Raw genomic sequence first — 13243 nt, 5'->3', positions numbered from 1 at the left:
TCTAATTAAAACTTTATGTGTTGAGGGCACTTTGCGAAGCATCGCATCCGAAATGCGAGCGACATTGGTGAAGATATTTTCATCATCTTCAACAACTTTTGGGAATTGATATAATGAAAATTCTACAACTTCTCCACCTTCTGGAACCTAGATACCCTCTTTTGTGTACACCTTTTCAAGAATGAGGCTCCAGTACCTTGCACACGAAATACCCTTCTCAGCATTTGTGTTTTCCAAACTTTTGACAAACTCCTTCCACAATTGAGTTCCGTAGTCAACATTAATATCATAGTAGAGACCCATCACCATTTCATATACTTCCATGCGACCCCTGTCGAGTCCAACAATCCTCCCTGTTAAACACCTTAGAACAATCCCAAAAAGAAAGTTCCACATGCAGGGAAAACCGGACTTCCTGAAGTCACTGGTCTTTTCAAGAGATGGCTGATGTCCCATCTCATTGAACATGAAAATGATTTGGGAATTGATGGGTTTAAAGAACGGAGGGTTATTGGGAATGTTCAAGAAGTCAATGAACATCTTCTTGTTGAGACGAACCCTCTTGTTGTTCATCATGTTGAATGTGATAACATCAGTGGCATAGTTGTAGGATGCAGATGATGCCGCCATGGACAACCATGTCATTGGAACCAGAAAAGAACTGAACATTGTGGTGGACAATGGTGACCTTTTAAGTGCAAAGATCAACATTTTCAATGCTTCAGGGTAGGATGAGACATTCAGATCTACTTGATAATTTGTGCTTTGGATCTTCATGAGAGATTGTGAGAGAACTTCTTCAGTGTTGGATTGAGTAGCAGCCATTGTTAGGGTTTGAAGAAGATGAAGAATCAGAGAATTTAGGAGTGAGTGTGTTTGTTCGCATAACCGTATACAACACTCTTGAATCCCCTTTTATAGGTAACCCGAATCGATTTGAATTTGAATCGGGATGCATTTAATGAGATCCGACGTGGCACCTTGAAAATCAGACCATTACTGCGAAAAGGTAGCCATGCGTCAAAAAGCAACAGTCACCTCACCTAGAAAACCGGACAGAATTCCATACGTCACGGACACACAGCCTTTCAATATTCCCTTTATGGAATTGTAACCGTTATGACCCTTCGCATGGAGGCTGGGCTCTTTCACTTTTGGGATGAAAAGCGAAGTCATATGTCAGATGTTTGAAATCATCAGCCTGAGTTGGTATTACTCAGAACCTCAAGGATTTCGTGAGTACAGTGTGAATCCAAGAAATAAGATAAGAAGCAATGTAAAAAAAAATGGAATTCTGTGATGTCAAAAATATATTTTGACACGAAGGCAGTTAAACCCCGGGCTAAGATTGCTTCGTTAATCATCAAGAGAGGTGATCAACAGCTTGTGTAGGTTCCCGTGAATTACAATCGAATACTTTTTGATAAGTATCAAAGGGTGTCTTTTGAAAAGTGAGTGTTGGGTTGGTTTAAAATTCCATTACATATCAACCTTAACATAAGGTGAGAAATTGTAACTAAAATTACTTGTATGACCAGTGTAGTTAGTAACAAGTCTGCTTTTGAAAATATTTATCATGACTAGGATATGCGAATGAAACTCACACATAAATCATATTCAATTAAAAATTGTTGTACTGAATCTTTTTGGGTAACAAACATCGTGGGTTTCGAATGTTTGATCAAGACCACGCATGCGAATCGAATATGATTTGGAGTTTCGAGCTTTGGTACTGAAACAAAAGTTTCGTTAATTTCTTGAACAATGTTCCCCGTCAATTCCTTAAGGTGTAAGATGTTTGGGTTTCACTTTCATCACGAACTCATGATGTCAGATCATAAACACATAATTTTTGTATATCTAAGTCTCGATGGTTTTGATCAGAGACCTCTCGGACATACATCTTTGTGTGTGATTTGTGTGAAGAATTTTGTGATGAAAAAGATTGGTTATAAGATCGAATGTACCTCTGTTATGTGTGGACCAAACAGAAAACTCTTAACTCATATGAGAAGAGTAAGGTAGCTCTTTCGACTAATGCGAATACAAGCCTTATTGGGAAGAAATTTTCATGTGATAATTTCATTAAGGCTTTCGTTTCTCACACATAGAGTCATTCGAGGCTTAAGTCAACATGCTGCAGCATGCTTCTAGGGACATCCTAACTAGTACAAAGTTGAAAGAAATGATACCTTCCCATAGAAACATACAAGCATGACCTCTTCGCATTAAGCACTGGACTAAAAACACACAATACTTAAAGAACAAAGTTAACAAGAAATTTTTTTTTGTGATTTTTGAATTTTCGAAAATAAAAACATAACAAAATAAAATCTTTTTGGATTTTTGTATTTTTGAAAATGAAAACTACACAAAAGAAAATATTTTTGATTTTTCAAGTTTTTCAAAAAAAATTGAACATTAGTTACCAGTTGTATGGATGCGAAGCCATGCAAAGCCTCTAAATGCACAGTAACTTCTGAATGATTCCGACTCAGAGCTGCTGAATGGACCTTTCATTCTTGAATTGTTGATTTTGAAACTGAATTCACATCGATCATCCCCAATCCTGCTAAAATTCTTACAAATGATTTTTCATCAAGAGGTTTAGTAAAAATATCAACAAGTTGTTCAGTGGTTTTAACAAAATAAATTTCAATATTCCCATCTTCAACATGATCTTTGATAAAATGATATCGAAGTGCTATGTGTTTTGTCTTTGAGTGTTGTACTGGATTATGACAAATGCGAATTACACTTTGAGAATCACAATACAAGGGAATCTTTTTCATATTGATAGCATAATCACGAATTTGACTCTGAATCCAAATGATTTGCGAAGTGCAAGCAGCAGCTAAAATGTATTCAGCCTTAGTAGTTGATATAGCAACACAAGTTTGCTTCTTCAATTGCCAACTCACCAACTTCCCATCCAATAATTGACATCCACCGTACATCCTCCTAGATCAGAATCTGAAAAAGCTTGAATGAAGAATCCCGATTTCGAAGGATACCAAAGTCCTAACGAAATTGTCCCCTTAAGATAGCGAAAAATATTTTTCATTGCAGTTAAATGAGGTTCTCTGGGATTAGCTTGATACCTAGCACAATTACATACCGAAAACATAATATCAGGTCTGCTTGCAGTTAAGTACAATAAAGACCCTATCATGCTTCGATAAAGTGTTAAGTCAACAGCAGGGGTATCTAATGAAGGAGTTAGTCTTGTTCCTACTGCCATTGGTACTCTCAGCTTTGTGCTGTTGGTCATTCCAAAATTTTCAAGCAAGTTCTTTGTGTATTTTTCTTGATTGATTAATATTCCATCCCTGTTCTGTCTTATATTCAAACCAATAAAATTATTGATCTTTCCCATCATACTCATTTCAAATTGACTCTTCATTAGATTTTCAAATTCAATTGACAATGCTGGGTCAGTTGAGCCAAAAATAATATCATCAACATAAATTTGAACAAGCATGAGATGATTCCCAACTTTCTTGCCAAACAAAGTGGGGTCAACTGATCCTTGTTTAAATTTAGATTGTTTCAAGAAATTTATAAGTGTTGCGTACCAGGCTCTTGGTGCTTGTTTTAACCCATAAACTGCTTTGTCTAGAATGTAGACATGATCAGGATGTTCCTCATTTATAAATCCTGGTGGTTGTTCAACATAAATTGTTTCTTCAAGCTCTCCATTTAAGAATGCACACTTAACATCCATTTGAAAAACATCAAAGTCTTTGTGAGTTGCATAAGCTAAAAATATGCGAACTGCTTCGAGTCTTGCAACGGGAGCAAATGTTTCTTCATAGTCTATTCCTTCTTGTTGCGAATATCCTTTAACAACTAGTCTAGCTTTATTGCGAATAATATTGCCATCTTTGTCGGTTTTATTTTTAAAAATCCATTTTAACCCAACAATTGAAACATCAGAAGGTTTAGGAATTAATCTCCAAACCTTGTTTCGTTCAAATTTAGCAAGTTCAGATTGCATAGCAACAACCCAATCTGAGTGTTCCATAGCATCTTTTACTGTCTTTGGCTCTATTTTCGAAATAAAAACATTAAACATACATAATTCTTGATTCGCATTCAGTACCTCAATTTTCGCACGAATTTGAGCTCTTGTCAACACACCATCTTGTGGATTTCCAATCACCTGTTCTTTGGGATGATTTCTTGTCCATTTCTCAAGTGGTGGAAAATCAGGATCAAAATCCAATGGTGCATCTTCATACATATCTTCATTTTCAGATCCTGCAACAGAAAAATTATCATTTAATTCATGAAATTCATCATTTTCACCAAGATTAATTTGCTCTGTTGCATCATGCTGCTCCTCAACATGATGTTCATCTTGATGCTCCCCCTTAAAATGATGTTCCTGTTGTATTTGCGAATGCTCCCCCTCAACTTGATGATTTTGTTGAGATTGTGAGTGCTCCCCCTCAACTTGATGATTCATATTCTTATTCTCCCCCCTCGAAAGTTTGTTGTCTTTGTTCATTAATGATCGTATGCTCCCTTTCCATACGAACTTCAGGCACACTTTCGCAAGATATTGACCTTGTAGTGATGGTTGAATCATCAGTAAGTTTTGAGGATTCTGATGTTTGATTATCAGGAGCATTAACTTCCGCATCAATTGCCCTGTCAGGAATTCCGAAAATTAAGTCATAATCAAAATCATTTATTTCAGAATTATCAATTTGAGTATCTGAATCAACAAGAATTGATTTATTTTCAAATTTACTATCCGTTTGTTTAAGATAGTAATCATCAAAGGTTAAGTTGAAAGTTTCTTCAACTTTTCTTGTTCGCTTATTTAGCACCCTGTATGCAACTGAATTGTGCGAATATCCTAAGAATATGCCTTCATCAGCTTTAGCTTGGAACTTTGTCAAATTATCTTTGAGATTCATTATAAAACACCTGCAACCAAAAACATGAAAGAATTTGACATTAGGTTTTCGATTGTTGAGTATTTCATATGGAGTGACGTTGAATCTGCGATGAATGAATGACCGATTTTGAGTAAAACATGCAGTTGATACAGCCTTAGCCCAAAGATATTGTGGTAAGTTCGCATATGCCAACATGGTTATGGCTGTTTCGCATAAAGACCTATTTCTTCTTTCAACAACACCATTTTGTTGTGGAGTATATGGTGATGAGAAATTATGCGAAATGCCTTTGCCTGTGAGAAAGGAGTCCAATGTTTGATTTTTAAACTCAGACCCATTATCACTTTTAATTTTACGAACACTCTTTTTAAGACTAATCTCAATCTTTTTGATAAAATCAATCATTGTCTGGGCAACTTCAGATTTTAACCTGAGAAAAAATACCCATTTGAACCGAGAAAAATCATCAACCATAACTAAAATGTACCGCTTTTTATTGATTGTAGCAACAGTCGACGGTCCACATAAGTCAATGTGAAGAAGTTCCAATGGTTCCACGATCTTTGAATCTATCACAATTGGATGACCTTTTCTATGTTGTTTTCCTTGTTCGCAAGCTGCACACAAAGTATCATTGTCAAATTTTAGTGTAGGTAAGCCTCGAACTAAATCTTCAGTGACAAGTTTGTTAATGTTGCGAAAGTTCAAATGTGACAATCTTCGATGCCAAAGCCAGCTAACATCATTAGAGGCCTTTGATAGTAAACACACAGCAGGTTTGCCCACGATTGGTTTGATGTCTAGTGTAAACATATCACCATATCTTTTGGATTTGAGAAGTACTTCATTTGTCTTCGCATTTGAAATGACACTTCCTTCTTCGTTAAACATAACCTGATTTCCAGTACCCACAACAAGTTGCGAAACACTAATCAAGTTATGTTGAAGACCTTCAACATAAGCAACCATGTTAACGGTGAATTGTCCATTTGTGACTTTTCCATAGCCTTTCACTTGACACTTGTGATTATTTCCGAATTTGACTACTCCTGCATTTTCCAAGGTTCAATAATCTCGCAAGTTTTCCTTTCTTCCAGTCATGTGACGAGAGCAACCACTATCAATATACCATTTCGCATCATATTGCTTGTCACACATCACCTGCATTTATTGAAAAAATTTAGGAACCCAAGACTTATTGGGTCCTTCATTAGTAGTTTTGAACAAATGCTTTGAATTTAAAAACCATGTTTTCACTTTGTCTGTGACACTATCCATTATATCAACATCATCAGATCTAGATATTGAAATATAGTTGTTCAACAGTTTTGGATTTCCATTGACTTTCATCTCATCCTTCACAACATTCGCAACTTTGTTAACTGGTTTCCATTTTTGTACCGGAACTTGCGAATCATGAGATGATGAACTACCAGTAGAAGAGTTATTCACGAACTTGTCAAATGCAGTCTTTATCTGTTGTTCTGAACAAAAACCTCCCATTGTGATATTGTCTTCCTTTCCCTTCAAGCCAACGGTTGATTGTATAGACATCAGATGTTCCTTTTGTATACGAAACTTTGGTCGGTTTTGAGATTGAAGGATTTGGAAAATTTTGTTGTTTTGGTGAAAATTTCATTTTTGCCTGAGTTTTTACATGCAAAGTTGATGAATTATTCATTAATTTGCCAACATTGTGAAACTTATGATCATTCAAAAATTTTTGCGAAGTCTCATATTTTCTAATGTTGTCATATTTTTGAATAAATTTATCATTATTGTGCATTGGAATTTTGTCAACAGAATGTTTTGGTTTGTGAAAACTTGTATCCTTTTGTTTATATATTCTTTGAAATTTTGATGATTTTGACTTTGAAATCTGTGCTTTTTCAACTTTTGGTTTATCATTGGACACAACTTGCCAAAAGATTGCTTTTCTTGCTTTTCTTTTTGAAACATCATTTTCTGTTGAATAATTTCCAACCATCAATTTAAATTCATGAGAATTTAATTTCACTTCAATCTTTGGTTTTTCAACTTTTTCAAAAACTTTATTTTCTTTTTCACCTTTAACCACCCATTTTTGTGATGGTTTTCGTCCTTGAAAAACATATGAATTTTGAGTTAAGTTGTTTTCTACTGTATTTTGATTTGCGAAGAAACCTTCAGTAGTTGACCTTTGATTATCATTTTCAACCATTTTGTTGAATTCAGGTTTAATATTCTCAGCATTCCCAGTTGTGACAAAAACTTATTGGAAAAATTGTGTTATCTGTGCATGTAAAATTTGGATAAACCACAGTGTTAGTTTCCAAATAATATGCACCTTTGTCATTAAGAATTTTGTCGAATTCTTTTCTATCACTAATCACTTGATCAACAACAACTCGTTGAGGCGTCTCATTTGAAACCTTTACATCTTCTTTGTTTTCGTCGGTGTCATCAGTCTTTCAGCTTTTGAACTTCCACATTATCAAAATTACTATGTTGCGAAGTAGAGGGTTTATCATTTTCATCCTTTACTATCGAATCAACTATAATTTCTTTACCGTTGATCTTAGATGTGATATTAATGATTGACAATTGAGAACAATCAACCTCTTCTTCCTCTTCGATCTCACTGATTTCACTCACATTATCTGAATTGTCATTGACATCAGCATAATTGAGTTGAGAATCAAGAGTTGAAGTTTCGGTTTTCTTTAAGATTTTCACTTGTTCATTTTTTGTCAAAATTTCATTAACAATATTAACCAATTCATCAGCATTCAAGATTTCATCAATTTTGACAATACCATATGCGAATCTATCATCAGGTATTTTGTCAAATTGAGCAATTGTATTTTCCAATCATAAGAAACAACATCAACTTTTTCACGTTCATATTCAAGAAAAGGTAAAAGTTTCCAACGTTGTTCTTTGCTAATTTCAGATGAATGATGTAAAGCTGTTAATTTTGCATACAAACGCTTAGCAGAGTTACAGTAGATGTTTCTTTGTGCTAGTAACAACCTAACTTCATTTCCAAGATTGTACCTATCACAATTTACATTTTTGATCTGCAATTCAAGTTTATCTACTCTGCTACGTTTTATTTCTAATTCTCTTCGTGTCTCAACTAGTTGCATATTTAGATTTTGAGCTTCAGTACTAGCAGACACAATAACAGAATCAAAATAAGCAACAATATCATCAAATGAAGTAATTTCAGCATCATAAGCAGATAAAGGAATATTAAAATATTCAAGGATAGCACGTACCTTGGTGGTCATTGGAGATTTGTCTGTGGATTTGGACACAAAGCATCGACCTGGGCCATCTTCTTCGCAATCGTCTTCAAAGCTTGCGAACATTGCTCCATGAGTTGGATGCCTCATTTCTTCATCATCAGATCCTGAAGACCAAATCTGATATGTTCCACTCTCCTCTTCATCAGACTCTCCTTTCGCAACTAGCGACATTCCTTTCGCTTTTGCACGCACTTCTTCAAGCTTTTCTGCATTGTAAGCTTCATCTTTAATTTTGCTCTTCTTCTCCTCTTTCTTTCTCAGCATGCAATCAGCTGCGAAGTGATTAGGACCATTGCAGTAGTGAAAATTAATTCCGGAATCACCTTTTAACGTTTTCACATCCTTCGCATCTTTTTGCTTTTCATCAACTTTTTCCAATTTCTTCTTCTCCTTACCTCCAGCTTTTGCAACACCACTTTTCGCATCATTTGACTTTCCTTTCGGATTGAAAAGCTTTTTGAAAAATTTCTTAACTCTGTTGTTTGAGTAGAATGCTACAGCTTCATCATCAGAGTTCATTAAGAAACCTTCATTGTCTGAATCAACTGTTTCATTAGTTTCAACTTCTGAAACTTTTGAAACAAAAGCCAAAGGACCTCCTAGACTTTGTTTTGATTCTTCAAACATGTCTAAAACTTCACTTTCGTGTGTTTTCAACTGGTTGTAGAGATCATTCAAGCTGGTTGTATCAAAGCTTTATTGATTCTTTATCATCATACTCACACTTCGCCATTCCTTGCGAAGGCCCATGATGAATGTTAGATTGAATTCCATGAGAGACCTTGTGATTCCATACCTATTGCGGCGATAAACAAGCTCATTCAGACGATCATAGTAGTTTTCGAGATTTTCAGCATCCTTTTGTCTGAATTCCTTAAGTTCAACAAGACATTGCTTCACAGAGTTGATCTTCGTCTTTTCGCTACCTTGATATTTCTCTTTCAGAGTGATCTAAATTTCCTTGGCTGTTTTACAACTACGAATGTAATTGTAAACCACAGGAAGTAGAGCACCTCTTAATTCCCTCATGCATCTCTTCTCGTTCTTCTTCAAGCGGTTTTGTTGTTCAACAACTTCAGTTGAAGTAGCAGATTGTCCAATTGATTGAACATTTGCAGGAGCTTGAACTGTTCCATTGATACAATTCCAAAGTTCTTCATCTATTCCATTTAAGTAATCCTCCATTCTATCAGCCCATTGATCATAGTATTCAAGGATTAACATCGGAATTTTGGTTGAATAACCAAGTAAATGAGAGAAAGAAGTCATGGTATTCATGTTGAAGTTTGCCATTGATGAACACGAGAATTTCAGAAAGCTTGAAAAACTTGATGAATTTGAGAATTGATCAAATGAAATGATCATAAATTGCTAATCGATCACTCGACTAAACAATTCAAAGGCAGAATCGATTCAAATCTGAAGATCAAGAGTGATTTTCAAAACCAAAATGCGTGGAAAATTTCGAGTAAAATTACTACTCGAAAAGCAAAATGATTATAAAATGAAAATCAGATCAATGCAGTTTGAATCCTGCTCTGATACCAATTGAAGAGAATTGTTATCGAGATTTAGAAAGCAATCATGATTCAATGAATGAAAAGTATGAACACAGAGAGTAAATATTAATCAGATCTTATATTGATGAAGAACTGATTACAATGTTTTAGCAGAATGAATACTCATCAAAAGCTTTTTCTACTTCTAACCTCAGTCCCTATTTATAGGCAACCTGAGTGTACAAAAAAAATATACTAAGTCTAGACAATACGCTTCGCACAAATGAAGACTTAGTAAAATAACTAACATGCGAAAACAAAGAAACAAACACTTCGACTTTTACAACACATAGACTCTACATAAACCCAAAATACTCATTAACGTTTCAAACTTCAAAAACTTCGTACATGATATAGAAATATATAAACCATATTTTAATCATCAACCAAACAAAACAAATTGAAAACCCTAGCAACATAATATATCTCCATGACTTATATATACCACTATATCAACCAATTAATTATCATAAACATTATGGGTTAAAAAACATTTGAGTTATTATCGTTGATTATTATTAGTTAAAAGAGAAGATGGAATGTTTTATAGGTTTCAAATGAATAGTTAAAAGAGAAGATGGGTTGTTTTGTAGGTTTCCAATGAATATAGTTAGAGTATTTTTGCCTCTATTACAATAAACATTAGGTGAATAACAATGCATTGTGCAGAATATAACAATATATTTGAAATCTTTACAGATATATGTTTTTTAAACATATCAATGACGTTGTTGTTAGCTCTTATATAATAAATCTTATAATAAGTTGGTATAAATATTATTTGTTTCAAATTATATGATAATGTAGACATCTCTTAAATTTCTATAGTCCTAATTGTTTCAATGGCTTCTACCTGCGGGTTACTAAGGAGTAAAATTAAATATAATATATGGTTAAATAATTTTTATAGTTGTTGTTGTGATTAATTAATTTTAAAAAGTTTATTTGCTTAAGATTTAAATTTCTATCATTGTAATTATTTAAAATATCAAAAATTATTTTTGTTTTTTAAAGGTAACAATATAATTTTTGTATATAATATTACTTTTAACTATTGTTGTTGTAAGTTATTTAAAATAGTGTATTTGTAAAATCTTAACTATTTTAATTTGGTTTCAGAAATTTAACATTTTTATAAATTATTTGATGAATATTTTTAGTTTCTTTGATTGTAATTATTTTAAACAACAAACATTGTTTTTGCTTTTAAAGATAACATTATAATTTTTTATATAATATTACTTTTAACTATTTTTATTCTATGTTATTTTTAAGCTACTTATTATAAAATTGTTAATGATTACAAAAAAAATTCATGGTTTTTTTTTTGTTAATATAGGATTGCAAATTAGGTTTAACGCCATAATTTATAACTTATAACTAGTTATAAAATAGTTTCTTATTTTTTTTTCAAGTTTAACACTATAATTTATAACTCATAACTAGTTATAAAATAGTCTCTTGATTTTTTCAAGTTTAACTGAAATTTTAATTTAAGTTAACCGTTTAATGTTATATTGAAATTAATAATTAACTATTTTGCATAAAATCATAAATTATACAAAAGTTGTGACTTAAAATGATAATTGCTCACATATGAAAACATATTTAAACTAATAAGTTAACTATGATATGTTAAAAAGTTAAAGTCATAATTTTATAAAATGGAAGTAAAATATGATATTTTTATATTGTAATTTGGTTAATTTATTAATAGAATTTAGTTTTTGCGTTAATTTAACATTATTAAACAACTTATAATAATTATTACAAAGAAATTGAAAATTCATGGAGGTTTCAAATGCATGTTGCGTAAATAAAAATGCATCTTTTATAAATATACCAGGCAAATGTCAGCACGTTGCGTAAAAACACATATATAGTTGAAATCTTTACATATATATGTTTTTTTTTAATATAACAATAAAGTTGTTAAATTTGATATAATAATTTGTATACTAAATTGATATAATATATTGATTATTTATCTAAAATATATGATTACACTTTAGGTTTGATATTTATTTAATATTGTTAACAAACTTATAATCATTATTTGAAAGAAATTGAAAAGTCATGGGAGTTTCAAATGAATGTGGTGAAAGAAAAAATACATAGTAGTTTCAAATGAATGTGGTGAAAGGAAAAATGTTTCATTTATAAGTATACTAGGCGAATGTTCGCGCGTTGCGCAGAAACACCTATATAGTTGAAGTCTTTACAAATATATGTTATTTTAAATATTATAATAACGTTGTTTTAAATTTGATATAATAATTTTTATACTAAATTGATATAATATATTCATTATTTTGAATTATATGATAATGTATACTTCTATTATAACTTCATAATCTCAATCGTTGACTTCTACCGCGAGTTACCCGTGAATAAAATTAAATATAATATATAGTTTAATGTTATTTATAGTTGCTGTTATTATTACTTAGTTTTTTAAAATTTATTTGCTACATTATTTTTAGATTTTAAAGGTAACAATATAATAATTTATTATAGAGTTATTTAACAATTGTTATTGTAAGTTATTTTAAGCTACTTATTTGAAAACTTTAAACAATTATAAAAATATCTTTAGCAGATATTTTAGTTAAATCGAGATTACAATTTAGTTTTTGCATTTATCACTACAATTTATCAATTTTAACTATTTACAAAATATTCTTTGGTTTTTAAAGTGAACTGAAATTTATATTTAAGTTGACATTGTAATGTTATATTTAAGTTAACATTTTAAGTATTTTGTCCATACTGTTCAAAAGTTGTAGCTTTAAACTTACAATAGTTTACATATAACAACATATTAAATCTAATAAATTAAGTATAATATATTGGAAGTTATATACATAACTTTACAAGTAGAAGTAAATATATTATTTTAAAACTGAAATTTAGTTTATTCATTATTACACTTTAGGTTTGATATTTGTTTAACCTTATTAACCAATTTATAATCATTATTAGAAAGATGCTACAATTTATCACTTTTAACTATTTACAAAATATTCTTTGGGTTGTTTGAGTTAAACTAAAATTTATATTTAACTTAACCCTGTAGTGTTATATTTAAATTAATAATTTAAGTATTTTATACAAATTGTTCCAAAATTGTATCTTTAAAATGATAATAGTTTACATCCAACAATATATTAAAACTAATAAATTAAGTATAATATGTTAAAAGTTAAAAAAAAATATCTTTATAACTAGAAGTAAATATATTATTTTAATATTGAAATTTAGTTTATATATGATTACACTTTAGGTTTGATATTTATTTAACCTAATTAACCAAATTATAATTATTATTAGAAAGAAATTGAAAAGTCATGGGAGTTTCAAATGAATGTGGTGAAAGGAAAAATAATTTCATTACAAGTATACTAGGCGAATGTCCGGGTGTTGCGCACAAACACCTATATAGTTGAAATCTTTACAAATATATGTTTTTTTAAATATAACAATAAAG

The sequence above is a fragment of the Lactuca serriola genome, chromosome 5 (genome assembly GCF_051521515.1).
Source record: "Lactuca serriola cultivar US96UC23 chromosome 5, Lser_US96UC23_V15, whole genome shotgun sequence".
Taxonomy (NCBI): Eukaryota; Viridiplantae; Streptophyta; class Magnoliopsida; order Asterales; family Asteraceae; genus Lactuca; species Lactuca serriola.
Note: the sequence above shows the minus strand (reverse complement) of the source record.